Genomic DNA, 26648 nt, shown 5'->3' with positions numbered 1-26648 from the left:
AAACCCACTTCATCAGACGCATGCAGTGGAAAATACAGTAGGAAGACACACACACACACACGCAAAATGGGGGTCCTTATTTTTTCGTGTTCTCTGTGTATATATATCTTCCTACTATGCTATGCTGTAATTTGAACTCACTGCCTCTTGTCCTGCCCTCTGTGGCAAAAGAGTTTTTTCTATCTTTTTTATGACAGTATTTTAAGTATTTGAAGACTGCTATCATGTCTCCCTTAATCTGCTCTTTTCTAAACTAAATATACCCAGGTCCTTCAACTTTTCCTCATATGGCTGCATTCCATCCCTTTGATCGTCCTTATCACTTGCCTCTAGATCCTTTCCAGTTTCTCTACATCCTGGAGGAGAAAGTTCGGCTGAAAACCAGTGGAAATGTGCTTGGGCCATTTATTGGAGCTGATTATAAATATACCTTAATTTGATTTTTTATATAAGTTTTGATAGATAATATTTATTTTTAAGATTTTTTCTATATTTATCAATTTCAATGTTCACAGTTGTGGGAAATTATGGGGGTCAGACACTGAGATGCAAAAAGTTAAAGCTCTGAACCATTAAAACACAAATTCCCGTCATATGTCAAAACATACTAAATAAATAGCCTTAAATCGAACACTCTCAAGCAGCATTTTTCTTACTTGGCCTATCTGTAAATTTCGATTATCACTGATGGAAATATTTTTTCATGCCATGTGCACAGGGAAATCAATGTTTATCAACATTTACCAATAAAAAATATAACCCTTCCAAGCCTGATTAAGGCAAAGAGGACAAAGTGAAAATCAAATTGGGGAACTGAATTTATGCCTTTTTGTTTGTTTAGGTTCCCCCCGCCCCTCCCTCACTTTACAGATAAGAAAGGCAACCTTAAGGGTTTTTTTAATTTATTTTACTTTTTACGTATTTTTTTTCCTGCTTGTTTTTTTCCCTTGAACCGTCAGGAATGTCAAGTCTAGTATTTCCTAATTTTGAGGAAGTAGTCTGAGGTCCCAGAGGTGTTCTCTCAGGCTTTAGTTAAAAGGAGTGGAGTGTTTAAGTTTTAATGAAGGCACATTTGCTGCTAATCATTTCCCAGGCATTTGAATTTAATTAGTTAAAGAAAAGAGTTTTACACAATACAAACAAAATCACTTTCCTTTCTCAGTTAATCAGGTCTGACTTGCATGGCATTTAAGAAAAACAGGGCAGACTATCTTATTTGCTAATATACAACAAAAGAATACAAATACTATTTTTAACACACAAATAGAATAAACCTATTCTGGCAATATCCATGTTTCTTTTATATATAAGCTGCCTTTAACTCTCCTGTCCAGGACACACTGATAGATGGATTTACTCAAGCTTGTCCCTCCCTTCTCTGAAAGATGTCAGGGTAATACTGGGCAGTTGTTCATCTGCCTCAAGAGCTCACTTATTCAGGGTTCCAGAAGGTTCAGGCATGGATAAAGTCCCTATTAGACTGCAGTTTTAGTAAGAACACCCAGTTGCTTCCAGAGAACCAGATAACAGCGTTTGCCAAAAATGCTTTTTCTTTTTTTGCAGTAATGGACAAGAATGTTGTGATTTTTTTTATTTCAAAGGCAGATCTTATCACAGTTCTTTATCCATGTCTTTGTCACCTCTACACAGATAATGTGACCTTAAAATATACTTTAAAATAGAAAAGCTTAGACCTTACAGCCATTCAGAAACTCATAGCTAGGACAGATCACGTCTGGTCACTTTCTAAGTGGTATTTTCTGAAGGGACTGCTTTGCATTAGTGCTCAATAATCTATACTATCTACCAAATTATTTCCAGGTCAGACTTAAGGTTCTGGTTGTTGCCTCAGCACTGGGGATGATCTGAAGCACACAAGAGCTTTTAAAAAATCCCTAATTTGAACAGTAGTACATTCTCATCCTGTGGTTCTAGGCTTTGCAACTCACTTTCACCATGATCCACCATAACCTCAGGGCATAATGCAAGACTTTCCTGGTTACCCAATTTTTTCCTCCAGGAATAAGAGGTGGTCTGAGTTTGGCTGGTATTATGGGGTAGATAAAAGGCAGTGTGATTTTGGACCTGAAGTGGTCTTTTTGAGAATGCCTTTTAATATGTTTGACTATTGTGTGCAGTTTATGTATTGTAAGTGCCCAGCGAGCTGCCAATAGATATTTATTTAGCTCTAAACAAATAAATAAGATAGTAAACTTGGTTATGACTTCTCAAAGTATTTGTAAGCTCTACTCCATAGCTCCAACTTCCTGGAGGATAAAAACAAGTGGGTGGCCAAAGAATTATTACCTTGTGTGTGGTCTCCTAGATTTCAGAAGCAAGATTTGCAGGCACTGGTGCCAGGGACAGAGGTCGAGTGAGAGTCGACAATGTAGCTAACTTGGCAGGACGTGGTATGGCGCATGTCTCAAGGCTTTGTGAAACAGTGAAATGTGGAAGAAGACTACCCTCTAATGACACCCATGTGTTGTGTTTACTGTTCATTGTGATGTGACTCTATAGTGCTTTGCACTATGAGACAATGCATGTTTGTGTGGTTTCTGTTGGAACAGGGGAGAACACCTGTCAAGTACTGCCTTCCGTCATACTGTCGTCACTCTGCTTCATCCCCTCCTTCCCGCGAGATGCTCACATACCACAATGATGAATGCATAAAGAGGGGAGGACTGACTCCAAAAGCTGGCCCATTTTCCCTGTGCTGGTAAGAATTTTATATTAGACACACGAGAGGCTTCCGCTCCAGTCACTGACAGCATAAACTTAATATTAAATTAATATTGCAGTAGCTCAAACTATAGGGAAAGAAAAAGCACAAACAACTCTTTGCTACTTTGCTAACATGACCCGAACATCCCATAACAATTTGCTACATAGTATCAGTTTGAAATCTGATAATTTATCTTACTGAGAGAGACAGTATTAAAGAAAAGGGTTCAAGACATTGAAACTTAAGTCTCCAAATGGCAGACTACAGAAACTAGAGAGAGGGCTTAGTAGTTCATCTTTTTCTTCTGCCCTCCAGTACGGAAGTTGCATAGTGGCAGATGAATACAAGTAATGCACAATGCAAGGAATAATCTGAACTACTCATTCTCAATGCTAAACTAACTGTAAACATTGAGGAAATATCTGGGTGTCATTGTGAAGGTCACTGAAAACACGTACTCAGCATGCAGCAGCTGTCAAAATGCTAGCAAAATTTGAGGATGTGCTAGCAGTGGGACAGAAAATACTACTGGAAATATGATAACTTCAGTACACACTCACCTGGAGTATTGTGTTCAGTTCTGGCTACCCTATCCAATCAATCAATGTAGGAACAGAAGGATTGAGAGAGAGAGAGCTGTGAAAGTTAGAGGCATGGAAAGGCTTTCATATGAAGAGACTGAAAAGATTGGGACTGCTTTAGTTTAGGGCTAGTCTACACTTACCAGCCGGGTCGACGCGGTGAGTTAGACTTCTCGGAGTTCAAACTATCGCGTCTAATCTGGACGCGATAGTTCGAACTCCGGAAGCGCCGCGGTCGACTCTGGTACTCCACCACTGCAAACGGCGGTGGCGGAGTCGACCTTGGAGCCGCGGACTTCGATTCCGCGGCGTCTGGACAGGTGAGTAGTTCGAACTAGGGTACTTCGAATTCAGCTACGCTATTCACGTAGCTGAATTTGCGTACCCTAGTTCGACCCCGCTTCTTAGTGTGGACCAGCCCTTAGAGAAGAGGGGGAAAAGAGGGGACATGACGGAGGGAAATAAAATCCTGAATGGTATACAGATGGTATATTGGGAATTCCTATTTACCTTCTCTGACATGAATAAGAAGACACTCAATGAAACTGAAAGACAACAAATTTAAAACTGATAAATAAACCTTATTTACAGACAGCACAATCTATAGAACACATGTCACATGATGTCATTGAGGCTTAGTCTGGAAGATCTTTGGGGAAGGCACTACTGTCTTTTCAGTACAGTGCTTAGCACAAGGAGGCCTGATCTTTGACTAGGCCCTTTAGCTACTGCCACCAAACAAATAATAAATAGTAAAACTAAGAGCTCAGTTAGTAGTATTCAAAAACAAACTAGTACTTTTTATATGGATAATACGGACATCCTCAGTTACCTTAGGCTTCATGACATAAGGCAGCCACTGGCAGGCATTAGAAAGAAACTTATCCTATGGAAAAGTTACTATGAGTTTTTTATCATTTTTCTTGGATCTAATGGTATCCACTCTGAGACAGGATACCAGACAAGATGGACCATTAGTCTGATCTAGTATGGCAACTCTTATATTCCCATGTTCACTTCTTATATTTTAAAGTGCTTTTCCCAATGCACCATGATAACTATTTTTAAAGTTTATCAAAAATGCATAGTAGGGTCTCTTGTACACAGGGAAATTATTGGATCATAAGTCTGCAAATGTGTGCATCTGTTCATTTCAATTGTAAGTATTAATAGCTGTATTAGTTCGACGTTTTACTCCCTTCAATACATTTTCAAAGCAATCTTAGGTAATATTTGAAATTAGAACAATGCTGGGCACAATACAGGTCACTTTAAAACATATGATACTGAAAAGCAATTTAAACGACACTTTCACTACAACAAGCAATCAAGTCTCTTTCTATGAATATACATCAGTCAACTACCAGAAACCACTTGTTTCCTCAACCATTAACAAATTAAACCAGGGGTCGGCAACCTGCGGCATGCGTGCCAAACATGGCACGCGTGCCGATTTTGAGCAGCACGCAGCCGCCTGCCACAGTCCTGGCCCTCAGTGGCCCCCGCCCACCACTCTCCCCTGCGGGGGCAGGAGGCAGAAGCTTGGTTCTGCGGCAACAAAGCTTCCCTTTCTCCCGCTTCTTCCCCCAGAGTGGTTCTTTCCTGCCCCACCCTCTCTCCTTCCCTGCGCCAATCAGCTGATGGCCCTAGCGAGGGGGAGGGGGGAAGAGCGGCAGCATGCAGGCAGTCCCCTAGAGGAGACAGAGAGAGGTAGGGACGGAGCCTTGGGAAAAGAGGTGGAACAGGCATATCCCTTCCAGCCCCCTGCCCTGAGCCGCTCAGTCAGGGGGCTGGAAGCACCCCTACGAGCCAAGCACTCCAGCCCTCTGCCCTGACCCCTCCCCACACACTCGGTCTTCTGTCCTACACCCCCCACATACCCCCAGCCTTCTGCCCTGACCCTCCCGCCCCAACACACACAGCCTTCTGCCTTGCACCCCCACACCCTCCAGCCCTCTGCCCTGAACGCCCCCACATCCAGCCCTCTGCCCTGAGCCCCCCCACACCCAGCCTTCTGCCCTGCACCCCCCCACACACACCCAGCCCTCTGCCCTGACCCTTGACCTGCCCCACACCCAGCCTTCTGCCCTACACCCCCCACACACCCCAGCCCTCATCCCTGAACCCCCCCACCCCAGCCCTCTGCCCTGACCCCTGAAATCCCCCCACCCAGGTCTGGGGGCCTGGCTGCAGGCCCTGCTCAGCCCGCTGCCGGTCTAGGTGAACAGAACCCCAGGCTGGCAGCGAGCTGAGCAGGCCGGCGGCGTAAGATCAGCATTTTAATTTAATTTTAAATGACGCTTCTTAAACATTTTGAAAACTTTGTTTACTTTACATACAATAGTTTAGTTATATAATATAGACTTATAGAAAGAGACCTTCTAAAAACGTTAAAATGTATTACTGGCACGCAAAACATTAAATTAGAGTGAATAAATGAAGACGCGGCACACCACTTCTCAAAGGTTGCTGACCCCTGAATTAAGCTAAGAAAGACAGAGTTTCTCATTATTAAAATGTTACTATATATGCTGCATTCTGCCTTGTAAAGCAGGGTTTTAATCCACACTGCATCAAATGCCATCTAGTGTTATTTCAAGAAAAATCACAATCTTTCATTCAGAACGTCTCTCTCTCTCTCTGGTTAAGATAAGGGGACCCAAGCTGTGTAAGAAATCCAATTAAATAAATGATTTCTCAATAGACTTAGGCAGGCAAAAATACAGCTTGCAGGATTGCACCGATTCATGTCAATTAGTGCAAATGGATTGGGTGAGAGTATGTTATGCGTGTACTTGGCATCAGACTAGGCGTGGCTTTATGCTTGCTTGATTCCTCTAAACTTCAGCATCTTTCCTTCCATGTTAGTATTCGTTTGACTTTTAATTCAAACTAATTTTAAATGTTAAGTTTGCAGAAAGCCAGAAAGGGGAGAGAAAAAGAAAAAACAAAAGAAAACAAAACAGGTACCAAGCTTTATAAATATATAGACTACACACATATAAAACACATCAAGCAAAAAATATATATATAAATCTTAGGACTTTTCACTATTGACTTCAAAGGAAGGAGAATTAGGCCAGCATTGAGCACATCTGAGAATGCACATATTCTCCTCATCATCTACATGCATCCGACGAAGTGGGTATTCACCCACAAACGCTCATGCTCCAATATGTTTGTTAGTCTATAAGGTGCCACAGAACTCTTTGACACTTTTGCAGTTCCAGACTAACATGGCTACCCCTCTGACATTTGACACATATTCTCCTACGCTTCAACAAACATGGTCAAATTATACACTGATAAAACTCTAAAATAAAGTCACGCTCCATAGATTTTTCTACAAGAGTTAAATACAATATTTTGGGAATTTTTTTCGAGATCTTTCTTAAATTGACAAACCATTAATTATTTAGAAGGAATGTGGTTCAACTGCAATTTTTTTGGACCACCATCAAATTAAATAATTATTTTGAATATTTCCCAACACAGATATTTTAAAAGATTTAAGTGGGAATTACGAAGGCCTTTTTAAATCATCCATTTTTTCCAGGACAAAGTATTGCTAAAGATCCTGTGAAATGTATGACAAACATAGACATTGTAACAAATCTAGCATCCTCAATTTACTGGGTCACCCGGCTCACAAGCCGCAGTATTTAAATAGGCTGAAATTACTGCTGAAACTAAGACATGGGAAACTGGGGACAGGGATAAATGTTGCACATCATTCTAGACAGTGTCCTTTTACCATATGCCTTCAATATTGTGTGTAGATGTGTTGGCTGGGTTACCAAATACTTGCTCAAAGCCACTCACTTGTTTTATGAACCAAAACACAGTTAAATAGCACTAGAAAGGGATCTCAGGCTTCAGAATACTCTTCATAGACAGTAGTGGTATGAAATTCTAACCCACTTGTATCATTCACTGATAACAGCTAACACATTGCAAAATCTTTTGAAACAAGGAACTGGTTTTATGGACAGTAATGGAAATTCAGTAAATAGTACGGTTTCCAAGCATGCATCACTCTCAATTTTAGCTCTTAGTGAACACTGGACAAATCTATGACACTGAACAACAAATACTCTTTGAAAGGAATTACACCTCTACCCCACTATAATGCGACCCGATATAACATGGGGCCAGACTCCCCACAGCGGGCAGAGCCTGGAGCTCTTTAAATCAGCGCCAGAGCCCTGTCGCTGCTACCCCAGGGCTGCAGCAGCGGGGCTTGCCAGCACTTTAAAGGGCTCGGGGCTTCAGCTGCTGCTGGGAGCCAAGGGCCCTTTAAATCACTGCTGGAGCCCCGCCGCTGCTACCCCGGGGCTGCAGCAGCAGGGCTTGCCAGAGATTTAAAGGGCCTGGGGCTCCAGCTGCTGCAAGGAGCCCTGGGCCCTTCAAATCACCGCTGGAGCCTTGGCACTGCTACCCCGGGGCTGAGGCAGCGGGGCTCCACCAGCAATTTAAAGGGCCTGGGGCCCCCCACAGCGGCTGAAGCCCGGAGCTCTTTAAATCACCGCCAGAGCCCTGCCGCCCCCACCCCGATATAACAGGGTTTCAGCTACAACGTGGTAGGGATTTTTGGCTCCCCCGACTGTGTTATAATGGTATAGCGGTGTATTTAAAATAAAATACTTTTGACCTACCCAATGAACAGCCAAATCCTAATTACATACTTACAATCTAACAAACAGATAAATATGAAAGAATGAATTTAAATAACCACTACTTTTAACCTGTATGTAAATTTATTGCACTTTTCCTTGATGTAGTCTAAATGATTTTGTCCAACTGCTTTTTTTTTTTAAATGAGGTATGACATATCCAAGCTCAGTTATACCACCTACAGAAAAATAACACTGCTTACCTGTAATCTTCTTTGTTGTACACATCACATCTTCCCTCCATCCTCTCAATTTGTTAGTGTTCTGCTATTGTATTTCCACCTGCCAAAAAGCAAAGAGACAGTTCAGTTCTCACAACCATTTTTGTCATGGATGTAATAACGAATTCTGCTAACACTTCCTTATTTATATTCAATAAAAACATGTCTGAATGTGCCACAAACTTGTGTAGCTTATATAAGAGCTTTCCTTGATTTTACCAATTTATTGCACCAGCATAATTATCCAGCATATATTTAAGTTCGTTTTGCTTTAATTACTCCCTATCACAACCAATAACATGGTGTTATAAAAGTCACAGGAAGGAAGGAAAACAGAAAATTCTCTCTTTAAAATATTCTGGTGGTTTTGCGCAAGTTGTTTGATTGTTTCTATTGCTGATGTTTACAAGTCAAACAAATACATTCTCTGATCCACCAAGAGATGGGGGCTGCAAAGAACACAACAAGACCTTAAAGCTTTGACCAGAAGTTCTTGTATAAGAGGAATAAGACTAGCATCCAAAGAATGAAAAATACTGTTTTGAGGGAAAATGGAAGAAACACAAAATCCCACACACATTTTTCTGTAATTCTATAAACCTTCAAGTACCAGGTAAAAATAAATTGGGGACTAACTACTAATGACCTGCTTTGCAGAGGTGCTGAGCCCTTGTAGCTTCCTTTGGCTTAAAGGGAGCTACAGGAGCTGAGAACCTCTGAAAAGCAGGTCACTACCTACCCAAGAAAGCTTAGGCTCCAATACATTTGTTAGTCTATAAGGTGCCACAGGACTCTTTGTTGCTTTTCACTAACTACTGTAATCCTACCCAAAGGTACACAAAAATCAGTGGAAAAAGCCATTCAAACTCCCCTATCCCACTAGATGACATGAAAAAACTTGTCTAGACACTTGTCTTTAGTGTCAATAACATTCAGAGACTTAGGAAACACATGAAAGTCCCAAAATAGAGTCAGTACTCTTGCACCAAAGCACAGACTTGACTCCAATGTTTTAAGTCTGAGGTCTCCAGTTCCCATAGTGGATTCAGGTTATTGGGGCGGGGGAGGGAGGGGAAACAAAATTCAATGGCTTCACCAAAGGATCATCTACACTGTGTCATTTGATAACAACAAGAATTGCTTCTGGAAGTGATAGGCACCATTCCTGCATCTTTATGAACAGTAACATGGTATTGGAAGGAGGAGCAGACGATCAAACAGGAACTACAGGGAGAAACAGCATGGAAAGAAAGGGGAAAGCAGTGCATAAGGAAAGCACTGTTTATGTGATGAGCAGTGTGGAAGGAGTATTTGAAGCACTGGGGCTTGTCACAGAATGGTCTCTCACTGAGAGGGTTAATTGATTCTGGCTGGGAGCTTGGTTAAATGCTTGCTCAGAGACTCCAGCTCTGAAAGACTTTGTGAAGCTTGGGAGTTGAACTTTGGCAAAGGCCTGCTCCAACTTTAGAAGACTTAACCTCGAATTTAAGTTAGCTTTTAGGAACCTGGCCTAGGGGGAGGCCTTCTTCCAACCTTGAAAGGCTCCATTTAGTCTGGAGACATGGCAGAGAGCTAAGGAGGTGATCAGAAATCCACACTGCATAGTAGGTCCAAAACTTTGGATATCAAAATTAGAGGAATCATGTCACGAAGCTCACATCTGGATTCCAGCTTTCCCAGAGCTCAGGAGTATTCAGATTCCTGTATTCTGATGTAAGCCTATCTCCAGTCACAATGTTAGCTGTGGTAAATGTTGCTGTATCCAGATGAATATTTGAAGGGAGGTGGGGAAGAAATAGTGGGGCAGAGATCCAGCTTCAGATTGCAACCAATTCTGAGCCAAACACATATCCCCCTTCCGGCAACATCAGTTCACCTAATGGGAAAGAGAAACTGAGAGGAGTAGGAAGGAAGCTAGATTTAAAAAAATACAACATAAAACAGGAAAGCCCTTTAATTTCTTTAATACTGCAGCTGATTTAAAATTCCAATAGAATATAGCCTTTATTAGAAATTGCCACCAAAAATTTGATTTAATTTTCAGACCATTTACACAAGAAAGGTGTTCCCAGCATACTATAGAACATATCTCACGCTTTGGCGACTAAAGTTCTAAAAAAGAATGCTGTGTCATACTCCACATGAGTCACTATCTCACTATCTTAAAGTGCAAAGGAAACAGAGTTTATGTTCCCCTTCCTAGACTCTGATTAACTTGGTGTAATTCAAAACCAAAAAGGTCAATTTATTTCAAGAAACTTCTTTCATGTCAAGTTTTTTCCCCAAAACAAAAGCGGACTTAAAAGTGCCCTTTAGATATATAAATATGTATTTGTTTTGTTAGTGTGTGTGTGTATATATATATATATATATATATGCCTCCCTTCAAGTCTCCAAACAAGATTTTGATAATTCTGCCTACCAACAATCCAAACCCTTCTGGAAACTCAGATGAATCACACTACCAATTTTTTTCTCTTTCTTCAAATGGATCAAGAAATATTTGACATTACGAGTGTTCAGATACTACACAACCTTTGACTTCCGTTTGCATTTTGGTTTCCTCTTCATAAACGTCTAAAATCATGTCTCAAGTAAGGACTGAGCAAGAAGCAAATCTTATGTACTTCAGTCTTCAAACAGTTTCAGTCTTTCCCCATCTTTACTTTACGCCACTACGTAAGAAGGCCATCTTTGCTGTTTGTAATAATCCACTCTGAGATGTTCCAAACAATCCTAGTAATCACTTTTACTCTCAGATTAATAAACTGGTCTTCCTCTGAAGTTCAGTTGCCTTCTTAAAGAAAGATATTTAACTTAATCTAAGCTTTTTGAAAGTGCTTATTACATTTAGTCTCTCCACTAGAGTACCCAGAAAGCTAAAAGCAGAGATTTCAATGGGCTGCTTTTCTGGAATGATATTGCATCTTCAGGAAAACAGTGCAGTTCATCAATGGTTCCTTAAGAAATAAGTCCTCTTCCTTCTTAAGAAAAAGTTTAAAGTCAAAAGGTTTAAAGGTGGTGGCCTGTTAGCTACGCATCTGTACACTAACTTTATGCCTTTTGTACTACCTTTTTTATACATCCCTTTTAGGGCATATCTACAGTGGCAATTAACAGCACTGCAACTTTCTTGCTCAGGGGTGTGAAAAAACACTCTCCCCGAGCGCAGCAGGTTGCAGCGCTGTAAAGTGCCAGTGTAAACAGTGCCCCAGTGCTGGGAGCTACACCCCTTGTGGGGGTGGGGTTTTTTTTTTTAGAGTGCTAGGAGAGCTCTCTCCCAGCGCTGCGCCGCAACCACACAAGGCACGTTAAAGCGCGGTCGTGGCAGTGCTTTAGCGTTGCCATTGTAGACTAGCCCTTACACTCAATGGTGCAGTCTAGCTTAGTTATGGGTAATTTTCCATTACTTTGGTTGGAGAGATCTCTTCAGGGCTGTTTCATGCAGAGAGAGTCTGATCAGATGTGTTAACAACCCTCTATTTTATCTCTGAATGACAGAATTCATTTGCATCGCAGACACCTAGTTCGCAGCTCACTCCAGTTAAAATTGGACGGCCAGATGCACAGAGCCAGTTTCCGCTCCCTGATTCTGTGTGTGGCCCTCCTTGAAAGTTAGAGCAGCCTGGGGGTTAACTCTAAAGTGCACCAGCTGTCAATGGTCCCCAAGGGACCATGCACTCTTTATCCTCATCTGGTGCTGTGTGTGCCACTCACTCCTCTCTAGAGCTGCAGAGTGGATGACATAAGAGCTGTCTACATGGTCTCTACATGCACTGCAGTGCCCTCTCAAATACTCATCTAGGAGGAGAAGGTTAGTTTCCGTTCATGTGAGTGAAGAAAATAATTTGCCCCAAAATCTCTAATTAAGTTTAATAGTCAGGAATTTTTTTGGATAATACTGATCTAAGATTGTCCTTCTGCTGAATATACACACAGACCAGCAGCCTTTCGCTATGTATGTTCTTCTTCTGTTGCTAGTTAGGCATGGCTTTTTCTCTTTGGAATATCCTTCATAACTTCAAGATTTCCCCCTGTGGTGGCTGAACTGTGACAAGCCTGATTACGAACGCCACAATTTACATTATGGAACTTTAAGAACAACATCCATAGATTCTTTACCAGAGATAATTAATAAAGTCATACTGGATAACATACTATACAGTTATAGTTTCACTTTCATTCAGTTGAAAAATTTTCATAACAGACAAGGTATTACGCAGTTCAAATAAAACAGGTATTTAACATTACTATGGTACATTTCAGATGTGTTTTAATCAAGAATAATGACGGTTACAATAAGTTTACTATATGAAAAATCTCCATTTAGGTTTCACATAATAGGGACTTTGTATGGTCACCTGTGGGACACAAATCTTCATTCTAGACTGGAAGATGGTATTCTCAGCATGGGAAAGAAAGGAGTGGTTGCACTTAGTACAGTTACTTCCTCTTGAAAGCAAAGGCAGAGGAATCATAGTCCACAAGATACAGAGGTTACAATGTACAAGGTCTATTCTGTTACAATTCTTCCTCACAGAGAATAAATCCCAGCACAAAGAGAATCTCCCTTTTATAGAGAGAACACATGCTTCCTGAAACTTCCTTACTAAGTGCCACAAGAGGCATACAGTGTGGTAACTAATCTCTATTTGATGTTCTCTTAATACCTTTGTTTTTTCCACAAAATTATGGTTTTTATTTTTTCCTTTAGAATCACTATCTTGTAGTTTGCTTTTGTATACTGATGACTCATCATAAATCTGGTGAATAAAGTTGTCTTAAAGTTTTTCCTTCTTTCAAATTTTTGATGAAATGAGCATTTTAACGTATATTAAAAACTAAAAATATTAAAAATGTAATGCTTTAGGCCAGATTCTGCAACTATTACTCAGACTGCACAAGAAGCACCTTACTAGGCAAGTAATTCCTCTGATTTAAAATTGGACTGTGTCTATACTAAGATACTAGTTAATATGCATAAATTTAAGCATCAAGTATCAGAGGGGTAGCCGTGTTAGTCTGGATCTGTAAAAGCAGCAAAGAGTCTTGTGGCACCTTATAGACTAACAGACGTTTTGGAGCATGAGCTTTCGTGGGTGAATCCGACAAAGTGGGTATTCACCCATGAAAGCTCATGCTCCAAAATGTCTGTTAGGGCTTGGCTACACTTACAAATTTGCAGCGCTGCAGCAGGGTGTGAAAACACACCCTCTGCAGCACTGCAAATTGCGGCGCTACAAAGCGCCAGTGTAGTCAAAGCCCCAGCGCTGGGAGCCGCGCTCCCAGCGCTGTCCGTTATTCCCCACAGGGAGGTGGAGTACTGACAGCGCTGGGAGAGTTTTCTCCCAGTGCTGGCGCTTTGACTACACTTAGCGCTTCAAAGCGCTGCCGCGGCAGCGCTTTGAAATGCAAGTGTAGCCACAGCCTCTGTCTATAAGGTGCCACAAGACTCTTTGCTGCCTTTAAATTTAAGCATGTTTATGTAGTGCCATTGAAGTCAAATGTTTGCAAGATTGGGACCTTGATCTTTTGCTCCTGTGATGACTTTTTATTTTTTTATTTTTAGAGGGGATTTTATAATTTACTTTTATAGGAAAATTATCTGACACTCTATCTGTTATATACACAAGCACATTTTTCGTTTCCATTATACATCAAGAACCAGGGCCGGCTCCAGGCACCAGCAGAACAAGCAAGTGCTTGGGGCGGCATTCTGGCACCAGCCATCATAGGTGCCGACTCCGGGACATGGGGAAAAAGTGCCCCCGCCACCCCAGCTCGCCTCCACCTGCTCCCCTGCACAACCACTGCCGCTCCACTTCTCCCCCCTCCCTCCCAGGCTTGCTGCGCGCAAAACAGCTGTTTCGCACAGCAAGGCCAGGAGGAAGGAGAAGCCGAGCGGCGGGGCACTCGGGGGAGGCGGCGGTGGTGGAGCGGAGGTGAGCTGGAGCAGGGAGTGGTTCCTCTACCCCCCATTACTTCCTGCCCCCCCCACCCTAGCTCACCTCCGCTCCGCCTGCTCCCCCGAACGCACTACCGCTCCGCTTCTCCCCCCTCTCTCGCAGGCTTGCCATGCGCAAAATAGCTGTTTCGTGCAGCAAGGCTGGGAGGGAGGGAGAAGAAGCCGAGCGGTGGGCGCTCAGGGGAGGTGGTGGTGGTGGTGGAGCGGAAGTGAGCTGGAGAGCGGTTCCTCTACTCCCCGTTACTTCCTGCACCCCACCACTCTAGCTCACCTCTGCTCCGCCTGCTCCCCGAATGTGCCGCTTCTCTGCCCTCCCTCGCCTGAGAGGGACGGTGGAGAAGCGGAGCGCCGACGCACCCAGGGGAGCAGGCGGAGCAGAGGTGAGCTAGGGCGGGAGGTCACGGGGTGCCCCCAAGGAAGCAATGGGGGGGAAATGTGGCATGCCCAGGGGAGGAGGTGGGGCTGGGGATTTGGGGAAGGGGTTCTGAAGGGATGGAGTTGGGGTGGGGCCGGGGGTAGGGAGGGCACGAAGAAAAAGGGGGGGGGCGGCCAAAAAATTTTTTGCTGGGGGCGGCAAAAATCCTAGAGCCAGCCCTGTCAAGAACATATGCACTTTTTCCTCAGGTTCAGAAGAAAGTGGGAGGCAGACCAATTGAGAGTCTATGGGCAAAGAAAAAAGGGGTAAAAAATAGGGGCAACATCATGGAGAGATCTACCATAGACCAACAAACCATGATAGGGGACGTAGATGATGCATTTCTAGAACAAACAACAAAATAGCCAAAAGACAAGAGATGTTAGTTATTGGGGACTTTAACTACCCAGACATCTGTTGGAAAAGTAATATGGCAAAACAGAAAATTTCCAATAAGTTCTTGGAATGTGTTGGGGACAACTCTCTGCTCCAGAAAGTGGAGAAAGGAACCAGGAACAGCCACTGGAGACTTGACTCTGACCAACGGACAGGAAAAAAGTTCTATAGTCATATAAATAAGAAGAAAACAAAGAAAGAAGTGGGACTGCTAAATACTGAGGATGGAGTGGAGGTTAAGGATAATCTAGGCATGGACCAATATCTAAACAAATACTTTGCCTCAGTCTTTAATGAGGTAATGAGGAGTTTAGAGATAATGGTAGGATGACAAATGGGAATGAGGATATGGAGGTAGATATTACCACATCTGAGGTAGAAGACAAACTCAAACAGCTTAATGGGAAGAAATCAGGGGGCCCAGATAATCTTCATCCAAGAATATTAAAGGAACTGGCACATGAAATTGCAAGACCATTAGCAAGAATTTTTAATGAATCTGTAAACTCAGGGGTTGTACCGTACGACTGAAGAATTGCTAACATAGTTCTTGTCTTTAAGAAAGGGGGAAAAAGTGATCCGGGCAACTACAGGCCTGTCAGTTTGACATCTGTAGTATCCAAGGTCTTGGAAAAAATTTTGAAGGAAAAAGTAGTCAAGCACATTGAGGTCAATGGTAATTGGGACAAAATACAACATGGTTTTACAAAAGGTAGATTGTGCCAAACCAACCTGATCTCCTTCTTTGAGAAGTTAACAGATTTTTTAGACAAAGGAAATGCAGTGGATCTAATTTACCTCGATTTCAGTAAGGCATTTGATACGGTTCCACATGGGGAATTATTAGCTAAATTGGAAAAGATGGGGATAAATATGAAAATTGAAAGGTGGATAAGGAACTGGTTAAAGAGGAGACTACAACGGGTTGTACTGAAAGGTGAATTGTCAGGCTGGAGGGAGGTTACTAGTGGAGTTCCTCAGGGATCGGTTTTGGGACCAATCTTATTTAACCTTTTTATTATTGACCTTGGCACAAAAAGTGGGAATGTGCTAATAAAGTTTGCAGATGACACAAAGCTGGGAGGTATTGCCAATACAAAGAAGGACCGGGATATCATACAGGAAGATCTGGATGACCTTGTAAACTAGAGTAACAGTAATAAGATGAAATGTAATAGTGAAAAGTGCAAGGTCATGCATTTAGGGATTAATAACAAGAACTATTGTTATAAGCTGGGGAGGCATCAGTTGGAAGTAACAGAGGAGGAGGAGGAGGAGGAGGAGGAGGAGAAGGATCTCGGAGTATTGGTTGATCACAGGATGACTATGAGCCACCAATGTGATATGGCTGTGAAAAAAGCTAATGCGGTCTTAAGATGCATCAGGCGAGGTATTTCCAGTAGAGATAAAGAGGTGTTAGTACCGTTATACAAGGCACTGGTGAGACCTCATCTGGAATATTGTGTGCAGTTCTGGTCTCCCATGTTTAAGAAGGATGAATTCAAACTGGAACAGGTTCAGAGAAGGGCTACTAGGATGATCCAAGGAATGGAAAACCTGTCATATGAAAGGAGACTCAAAGAGCTTGGCTTGTTTAGCCTAACCAAAAGAAGGCTGAGGAGAAAGATGATTGCGCTCTATAAATATATCAGAGGAATAAATACCAGGGAGGAAGAGGAATTATTTAAGCTCAGTACCAATGTGGACACAAGAACAAATGAATATAACCTGGCTATCAGGAAGTTTAGATTTGAAATTAGACCAAGATTTATAACCATCAGAGGAGTGAAGTTCTGGAACAGCCTTCCAAGGGGAGTACTGGGGGCAAAAGACACATCCAGCTTAGTCTTGAAGCCAGATAAGTTTATGGAGGGGATGGTATAATGGGATAGCCTAATTTTGGCAATTAATTCATCTTTGACTACTAGCGGTAAATATGCCCAATGGCTTGTGATGGGATGTTAGATGGGGTGGGATCTGAGTTACTACAGAGAATTCTTTCCTGGGTGCTGGCTGGTGAGTCTTGCCCACATGCTCAGGGTTTAGCTGACTGCCATATTTGAGGTCAGGAAGGAATTTTCTTCCAGGGCAGATTGGCAGAAGCCTTGGGGGTTCTTTTGCCTTCCTCTGCAGCGTGGGGCATGGGTCACTTGCTGGAAGGTTCTCTGCACCTTGAAGTCTTTAAACCATGATTTGAGGACTTCAGTGGCTCAGACACAGGTTTGATACAGGAGTGGGTGGGTGAGATACTGTGGCCTGCATTGTGCAGGAGGTCAGACTAGATGATCATAATAGTCCCTTCTGACCTTAAAGTCTATGATTCTAACTGGTAGGAAACCTGAAGGTGGAAGGCAATTTGGCTGAAAGTGATGATGAAATGATAGATTTCACAATTCTAAAGAAAGAAAGGAATGAGAATAGCAGAATCAGGACAGTGAACTTCAAAAAAGTAGATTTTAACAAACTCCCAGACCTGGTAGGTAAGGTGCCATGGGAAAAAAATCTAAGGGAAAAAGAGTTCAGGAGAGCTGGCAGTTTCTCAAGGAGGCAACATTAAAGTAGGATGACCACATGTCCCATGTTGGCCAGGACAGTCTCTTTTTTAAGCCCTGTCCTGGTCGTTCCAACTTTTTGGGCAAAACTGTGCCTTTGTCCAGTTTGTTCTTGCCAGCTGATCATCAGTTGGCAACAGCAAACTGGACAAATGCACAGTTTTGCCAAAAAAAGTGGGATGTGACTAGGGGGAGGGCTCAGTTGGCCTCGGGCTGACCCTGCGCGGGGTGGGGAGAGGAGGGCTTTAGGCCAGCCCTGGCACAGGGGCTCAGGCTCATCCTGTGTGCAGGGGGGAGAGGGGAACCGTGGACTGGCCCTGGGCAGGTGTCGGGGAGCGGGGGGGTTCAGGCTGGCCCCGTGTGGTGTCACATTTTCCCTTTTGGAAAATATAGTTAGCCTATATTAAAGGCACAACAGCTAACTAACCTGATGCAAAGGAATGAAAGGAGAATAATAAGATGCTAATATATGGCTCTATCAGGAGCTCTTTAATGACATGATAATAAAAAAAAAGAATCCTACAAAAAGTGGAAACATGGACAAATTGCTAAGCAAGAGTACAAAAGAACCACAGAAGCTATAGGAACAAAATCAGAAAGGCTACGGCACAAAATTAGTTACACTAGCAAGGGACATAAAAGGCAGTAAGAAAAGTTTCTTTAAATATATTAGGAAGAAGAGAAAGATGAAGAAAAGGGTAGGTCCTCTTAGCAGGGAAGGAGAGTTAATAACTAATGACATCAAGAAAGCTGAGATGTTTAATACCTATTTTGTTTCACTCTTCACTAATATGGTTAATGGTGACCAGATATTCAACATTAGTAATATTAACAAGCGGGAAGCAATGCGAGCCAAAACAGGGAAAGATCCAGGTATTATAGAATATTAAAGAATATTTACATAAGTTAGATGTACTTAAGTCAGCAGGGCCTGATGAAATTCATCCTACAGTACTCAAGGAACTAGGTAAAGCAATCTCTGACCCATTAACAATTATCTTTCAGAACTCATGGAGGATGGGTGAGGTCCCAGAAAAGTAAAAAGGGGAATAAAGAGGACCTGGGGAATTATCAACCAGTCAGCCTAATTTGGATACCTAAAAATGATTCAACAATCAGTTTGCATGCACCTGCAGGATAAAAGATTATAAGTAATAGCCAGCATGGATTTGTCAAGAACAAATCAACCCAATTGCCTTCTTTGACAGGGTTACCTGCCTAGTTGATAAGGGGCAAGTGGTAAACATTTAGTCTTGAATTTTTCACATCCTTGAATGACAGAGTAGGGTCAATCCTTTGTGTCTAGTGGAGACGAGCCCCTAGTGTTTAGCTAACCATTGATCTTTCAAGTTGCTGAATACCTTATAATTTCATTCAAGAGAATATCAGTGCAAGCAGAGTGTGCTCAGCTCCTCCAAGCAGGCAACATACAGAACGCAAGTCATGTCTTGCATTTACATAACGTGTGAACGTTTTTCAAAAAGTCACTACAGATGTTCTATACTAGGTTAACGGAGCCAAGATGTACTGTATTTGTGCTTATGTGAGCCACTGCAAACCAAAAATTGAAAAACCACTGCACAGACATCTGCATTTCACAAGCTACAAACCGTCCCCCACACCAAACCCAACAAGAAATAGACCAAATTATTACAGATTTCAAGAGACCAAACTATTGTGTGCCACAGGCAGAGAACAGGAAGGATTGATGCCCTAGACCCCTGCAATGACTGGGAATTGATTTAAGTAAAATATACCCAGATGATCCTACCAAATGATCCATGTCCCAGGCTGCAGAGGAAAATACTCAGTAGAATTTCCCCAAGTCATTATTTAAAAAGTATTTCTACTACTTTGATTACAGAAACCATGCAATGATAGTCCACAAAAAATGCAGTGTCAAAATTATTCAAACACCTGAAAAGATTAAAGACAGACAAATATGGAGCACAATTTAGATTTCCCACAAACAAATACTTGCTTTTGTTCTCTCATTCACTTATTTTCTCTTAGGCCTGGTCTACACTAGGACTTTAATTCGAATTTATCAGCGTTAATTCGAACTAACCGCTCAACCGTCCACACCAGGAAGCCATTTAATTCAAACTAGAGGGCTCTTTAGTTTGAATTTGGTACTCCACCCCGGCAGGTGGAGTAATGCTAAATTCGACACGGCTAGCTCGAATTAGGCTTGGTGTGGATGCTAATCGAATTTAGTAGCTCCGGGAGCTATCCCACACTGCAGCACTCTGTTGACGCTCTGGACAGCAGTCCAAGCTTGGATTCTCTGCCCAGCCACACAGGAAATGACCCGTGAAAATTTGAATTCATTTTCCTGTCTGGGCGGTTTGAATCTGACGTTCTGGTTGCACATCGGGGCGAGCTCCGCAGCACCTGCAACGATGCAGAGCTCTCCAGCAGAGGAGTCCGGGCAATCCCAGAATAGAAAGAGGTCCCCAGCATGGACTGACAGGGAAGTCATGGATCTGATCGCTGTGTGGGGCGAGGAGTCTGTGCTCTCGGAGCTGCGCTCCAGCAAGCGGAACGCGAAGACCTTCGAGAAGGTCTCGAAAGCCATGAAAGAGAAAGGATACAGCCGGGATGCGATGCAGTGCCGCGTGAAAGTGAAGGACCTAAGACAAGGGTATCAAAAAGTCAGAGCGGCAAACGGACGCTCCGGAGCCCAGCCCCAGACATGCCGCTTCTACGAGGCACTGCATGCCATTCTAGGTGGGTCTGCCACAACTGCCCCACCAGTGACGGTGGACTCCGAGGATGGAATAGTGTACCGGGACAGTTCCTCCTCGATGTTCGCCGATGGGGAAGATGAGGAAGGGTCTTTTGAGGACGGCGCAGGCGACAGCGAACCCACTCCCGCTTTCCCTGACAGCCAGGATCTCTTCATCACCCTCACAGAGATCCCCTACCAACCGTCCCCGCCCGTTAACCCGGACTCGGAATCAGGGGAAGGATCAGGCGGTAAGTGCAACACACGTATAAACATTTATTTTTTATAACATTGTTATAGAAAAAATAGAAACAGTATTTACAAAATTCTAAATATTAAACTATAATATATATTAAACTATATGAAGAGAAGGTCCACACAAATGGGGATAGAAAAATAATCCTCTAGCGACATTTCCACGAAGGTGTCATTCAGTTCCTCGCAAAGCCTCCGCATGAGGTTCGTCGGAAAAGGTGCCTTGTTGGGCGCTCCGTGGAAGCAGACTCTTCCACGCCAGGACATCCGAATATACATTGGAACCATTGCCTGGACTAGCATTGCTGCATATGGTCCTGGTCTGTGCAGTGCGTCCCGTAACATCCTGTCTTTCTGGGCACGAGTGACCCGCCTCAGGGTGATCTCGTTCTGCAAATACTGCATCTAAGTAGGGCAATTAGTGTAGTGTTACTATTGTTAATGGTTTACAATTAGGTTGCATAACAATGACCCTCGCCTAACAGCCACGTGCGAGAGGCCACAGAGAACAAGCATCCATTGATCGTTCCCGTGCACTGGCGGGAGGGGCTGCAAAAGGCTCATCCTTTCTGCTTTGCACATTGCCTTTAGCAGGAGAGCACAGCTAACCACTAACTGATAAGCAGTATATACTGTAAGGCTTACCAGGACTTTGTGCAAGAGGGATGCAGCTGTCTTTCCTCGCTTGTGCGCTCTCCAGTGCAATGGTGCCGCCAATGAGAGCGTATTCCGAAATATCGGACTAGTTCTGAGATCTCCTGATACTTGGTGCCCTGTTTGGTCTTGTTAACTGAAACTGACTAGACTGTGTTCACTGTTGGCAAACATGTATGTGTTCAAGGAAATCACCTACTTTTTCGCATCACACAGCTTGGCTCTTTCCCGGACTGCCCGGCATCCCCTCGCAGAGGCTGGCTCAGATTAGACGCCGAAAGAAAAAGACTAGGGACGACATGTTCCAGGAACTGATGGCCTGCTCCAGAGCGGAGGCGGCAGAGCAGAGACAGTGGAGGGAGACCCTGTGTCAGCATCATCGCACACACATGGAGGATAGGTGGCGGCAGGAAGACCAGCAGGCGACTCAAACGCTGCTTGGTCTAATGAGGGAGCAAACGGACACGCTCCGGCGCCTTGTAGATGTTCTGCAAGACCGCAGGCAGGAGGAGAGAGCCCCCCTGCAGTGCATCTGCAACCGCCCTCCAACGCCAAGAAGTCCTGTCCCCCCCTCACCCAAAGTTACAAGAAGGAGGGGCGGTAGGGGCCGTGAGAACTGTCCCTGCACCGCAGCAGACCGCTAATGTTCGAGACAACTCTCGCGCTGTAAATTTGTACAAGTTCTTTCCTTACAGCATCAACCAGTCCCAACTCCAAGTTTAAACCCCCCACTGTGTACTACATTATTAAAAGCGGTTTGGTGTTACTCACTGTTTCCGTCACGTTTCTCGTGTCAGAAGACTTTCTGTGGGTGTGGGGGGGGGGGGAAGAATTGTAATTGCAGTGCATAGCCCACAGTACCATGGTACAGACTTGGGTGCAGGGTCAACTGCAGGGCACACACAGACTGCAGTCACTAGGCACCAGGGACAGTCTGTGTGGTGTATGCTGCCCCGGGTCTTTCCTTAATGTGTATGCTTGTCCAGGGTCCTGGTGCCTGCCATCCCCGAATGTAAAGGCAGGCTTCCCTTCACATGCACTTCGACCGTAGCCACGATCCTCCCGGTGCCCTGAGCCCCAAAGAGCCCTCATCCAGGGGCAGATACTCACCCTTCCCCCACACCCCTCACCCCTTCCAACGCCCAAACCCACAGCCCACAGCCGTCATGTAAACCCCTATCCAAAGACGACATCCCTCGCCCCTTCCTGCAAACCCACCCATTCCTGCAACCCTCCCCCTACATGCACAACCACCGTAAACCGTCCCCCACCCCACAGACCTATGTAGGAGCAGGAGGCTGTCCGTCCTGTTTTGGACAAGCGGTCTGTACATCAGTGCACACCTTACCCAGCACAGAATGCTTCCATGTTTCAACCAAGAAACAGAAATGCAAAGTCAACGAAAGATTTATTATTAATTACTGAAACATTTCCTTAGTTTTAAAACGTCCTTTGGAAGTGGGGGAAACTTGGTTTGTGATCAGGCTCTCTTAAAATCAAGTGGACAGTCACAGGTTACTCTGCTCTGCGAGGAAACTCGCTTTCAAAGCCTCCCTGATGCACATCGCTTCCCGCTGGGATATTCTCTCGGCACGGGTGTCTGGCTGATCGTAAACAGCAGCCAGGCGATTTGCCTCAACCTCCCAAGCGGCCAAAAAGGTCTCGCCCTTGCTCTCACATAGATTGTGGAGCACACAGCAAGCAGCAATAACTACGGGGATATTCTTTTCGCTGATGTCCGAGCGAGTCAGTAAGCTCCGCCATCTCCCCTTGAGACGTCCGAAAGCACACTCCACCACCATTCTGCACTTGCTCAGCCGGTAGTTGAAGAGTTCCTTCTCACTGTCCAAGGCGCCTGTATAGGGCTTCATGAGCCAGGGCATTAGCGGGTAGGCCGGGTCCCCGAGGATCACTGTAGGCATCTGCACATCCCCAACCATTATTTTGTGGTCCGGGAAGAAAGTACCTGCCTGGAGGTGTCTAAACAGACCAGAGTTCCTGAATACACGCGCGTCATGAACCTTGCCCGCCCACCCGACTTTGATGTTGGTAAAACATCCCCTATGGTCCACCACAGCTTGCAGCACCATTGAAAAGTAGCCCTTTCGGTTAATGTACTCGCTGGCCTGGTGGGCTGGTGCCAGGATAGGGATGTGAGTCCCATCTATAGCCCCACCGCAGTTTGGGAATCCCATCGCGGCGAAGCCATCTATGATGACCTGGACATTTCCGAGAGTCACTACCTTTGAGAGCAGTTGCTCAACGATTGCGTGGGCTACTTGAATGACAGCAATCCCCACAGTAGATTTGCCCACGCCAAAGTGGTTCGCTACTGACCGGTAGCTGTCTGGCGTGGCAAGTTTCCAGAGGGCTATGGCCACTCGCTTCTGCACACTCAGGGCTGCTCGCATCCGTGTGTCCTGGCGCTTCAGGGCAGGGGACAGCAAGTCACACAGTTCAAGGAAAGTGCCCTTACGCATCCTGAAGTTTCGCAGCCACTCTGTGTCATCCCAGACCTGCAGCACTATGCGGTCCCATCAGTCTGTGCTTGTTTCCCGGGCCCAGAATCGCCGTTCCACACCATGAACATGACCCATTGCCACCATGATCTCCACTGCCCGGCGTACCCTGGTTTCTGAGAGGTCTGTGCCACTCTCCTCACCGCGCTGCCGGAGCCTCCTCGCCCGGTTTCTCAGCAGCTGACTGTGGAAGAGGTGGACGATAAGGTGCGAGGAGTTGACAACGGCCATAAGTGCAGCGATGATCGCAGCGGGCTCCATGCTCGCAGTGCTGTGGCGTCCGCGCTGTAACCGACCAGACAAGGGCGCGAACAGATTTCCCGCCGGCGCTTTCAGGGAGGGAGGGAGGGCGTGATTGACGGTTCAATGACGACACTAACCCAAAACCACCCTCGACACATTTTTTCCCCCAGCAGGCATTGCGAGCTCTACCCAGCATTCCAATGGGCAGCGGGGACTGCGGGAACTGTGGGATAGCTTCCCACAGTGCACCGCTTCCAAAGTCGATGCTGGCCCCGTGAATGTGGACTCAGAAGTTCGAATTTGTGTATTTAGTATGGATACACAAATTCGACTTCATAAGGTCGAATCCACAAATTCGACTTAAGTATTCGAAATAGTCCTGTAGTGTAGACAAGGCCTTAGTAACCTCAGGCAAGTTTGGGAGGCAAATGAGAGATGCGAGCTGGTAACTTTTGAAAACAAGGCCAATCATTTTAGTGCCTAAACACGGACTTAGAATTTTAAAATTTAAACACTGTTTGGCAAATCTTGGCCTTAGAATCTATTTAATGTTACTATCTCTTATACAGATCACCTTTTACAAGCTTTCAAGCAGTGAAATGAACTTCCCTACTACTGTATTCTTCGTTTTGAGCCATTCAAAAAAACAAACCTAATTTTGACTCAAAATCCATTATCCCCTTTTCAACACAATCATAATTACACATTGAAGTGTATAAAATGGTGAGAAGCAAGCTCTCTACTTTTGCAGTCAGAGAAAAGACTAAGCAGTTAGGAAAAACAAATTTCCAGTTCACATTTTAGATGCAAATGTGAGATAGTATCTTCTGACAGACTAGAAATGTATCCTTTGACTACTTATTACCTAGCACAATGGGATCCTGCTCCATGACTAGGGCTCCTCAGCATTCTGGTAAAATAAATAAATAAATAAATAATTTAGTGATCCATATCCTGCAATCCCTTCAGTTTTTACTGTGGGGAAAAGCCAATCAACACTTAACAGAGTAAGATCTGAATAGGGACTGCAAGTCTGCCTCTATGCACCTGAACCTATAAGGAAGGCTGTGTGTCTGTCATGTAGGTCACAGATTCTGTGACTTTCCGTGACTTCTGCAGCTGGTGCAGCCCCTGACCCAGCAGCAGTAGCAGTTTGGACATGGAAAGGAGCTCAGGACTGGGGCAGGGTGTTGGGATGTGGGGTAGAATTTACCTTGGGTGGGGGAAGCTCCCCGGCTCCCACCAGCATATCCCTGCAGCTACTAGGCAGAGGAGCCAGGGGGTTCTGCATGCTGCCCGCATCTGCAAGTGTTGCCCCCGCAACTCCCATTGGCTGCAGTTCCTGGCCAATGAGAACAGTGGAATCTGTGCTTGTGGCAGGGGCAGCATGCGGAGCTTCTCCCCCTAGAAGCTTCAGGGACATGCCATTATATAATTGTATTACTTTCACACACAAGTGTGTATTAAACCCAAATTGCCAAATTAAATTGATTTCATCTCAACTAAGTCAAGACAAAAAACAAGTGTTCACTAAAGGCAGACTCTCTAGACTTTAAATCAACAGCACTTCTCATAATGGGATTCAACACTGTATAGCAATGTGTCTAAGTTCTCAGGTCCCTAGTCTTTGGCGTAACTAGCTTCTCACGTCTAAAAACTCAATTTTAATTGAGCTACCCCATAATACTACGTTTTTTTAATTCACTTGATTAAAAGTATTTTGTCAACATTTGTTAAATGCTCTAATCACAATTTTCATACAAGTATATTCTTTGTTGAGCAGCACACTTGAAGCAAAAAATGGAAAAGAGAAAGGTTATTTACCTTTAGCATCATTCATCTTCCCAGATTAATCTATCATTCTTCAGACCTCTCTCTCTCTTGCTCACTCTCTAAGAGAAAACATAAAACAAAAGATAAAATTATCTTTCATTTTCTCCTTTAACAATTTGACTGATTAAGACAGATTTCTTCCAGAGCAAGTACCTTTTAAAAAGGTCACTTTATATATATGAAGAAATATAATGAAGAAATAAAGCACTTCTGTAAATATGTCTGAAAGTACCTGAAGAGAGAGAGAAAGACCAGGAGATGGGAATAAGAACTTCCATTTTATATTCCTGCATTTACCACAGGTTGTAAGCAGTAAACTGGTTCAAGCAGTTAAATTCAGGTACACACTAGCTTCCGCCCTCCAAGATAGCATTCTGAGAACATTCCTAGGTACACCTATGGCTTTTTGCACAGCAAACTAATTACCTCTACTAGTAATTGACTGAAAAGCTCTTGTTATTTATGACTAACAATGTTTTGCATTTCCAATTTACTGAGAAGTTGTATAAATAACCAGTGTTAGCTGATCTTTAACTAGGCCAACAACTTACAACACTTTTGTATTAAAGTGTCAACATACAGGTATTTTTCCCATTCAGTGCAATGTTTAAGAAGTATCCAAGAAAGGTTTTCATAATACAAAAATAAAACAGCATCGGGGAAATGTGTTAGTTCTCATTGCACAAATTACCATAGTTTATAGATATACACTGATATTTGTTGCATGACATCACTGTAGAGGTAGGTCAAACCCAGACTTGGCAAGATAGAATGAAGTAAGCGGCACCTGTTTTATGAACTGTCATTCAATTTTATTAGTACTTGCTGCCTCTGCTTGGCCATAGCTTGGAGAAAAATGCCACACACTGTAAATGCCACTTTGTTGGT

The 26648-nt window shown here is 43.9% G+C and overlaps 1 protein-coding gene and 1 long non-coding RNA gene across 16 annotated transcripts in view; one reads left to right on the top strand and one right to left on the bottom strand.

Moving 5' to 3' along the window:
* SGMS1 (sphingomyelin synthase 1) overlaps positions 1 to 26648 on the bottom strand; it is a 195888-nt gene that overhangs the window by 83117 nt on the left and 86123 nt on the right. For 8 of the 15 annotated variants that reach the window (XM_039481248.1, XM_039481259.1, XM_039481246.1 and 5 more), the window contains 3 exons: positions 25752 to 25819; positions 24793 to 24837; positions 8183 to 8261 (listed from right to left, as the gene is read on the bottom strand). The gene's annotated coding sequence lies outside the window, so the exon portion shown is untranslated. Of the gene's footprint in view, positions 1 to 8182; positions 8262 to 9858; positions 10000 to 24792; positions 24838 to 25751; positions 25820 to 26648 lie in introns of those variants that run through there. The other 7 variants (XM_039481255.1, XM_039481253.1, XM_039481262.1 and 4 more) reach the window with 2 other exon arrangements.
* Positions 1 to 26648, top strand: part of LOC120368757 — a 34682-nt gene that overhangs the window by 1015 nt on the left and 7019 nt on the right. The window contains exon 2 of the long non-coding RNA XR_005582767.1: positions 2571 to 2719. This is a non-coding gene — a long non-coding RNA (uncharacterized LOC120368757). The remainder of the gene's footprint in view (positions 1 to 2570; positions 2720 to 26648) is intronic.

Source organism: Mauremys reevesii, linkage group 7 (genome assembly GCF_016161935.1).
Source record: "Mauremys reevesii isolate NIE-2019 linkage group 7, ASM1616193v1, whole genome shotgun sequence".
Taxonomy (NCBI): domain Eukaryota; kingdom Metazoa; phylum Chordata; order Testudines; family Geoemydidae; genus Mauremys; species Mauremys reevesii.
Note: the sequence above shows the minus strand (reverse complement) of the source record. Positions and strands in the feature narration are given on the sequence as shown.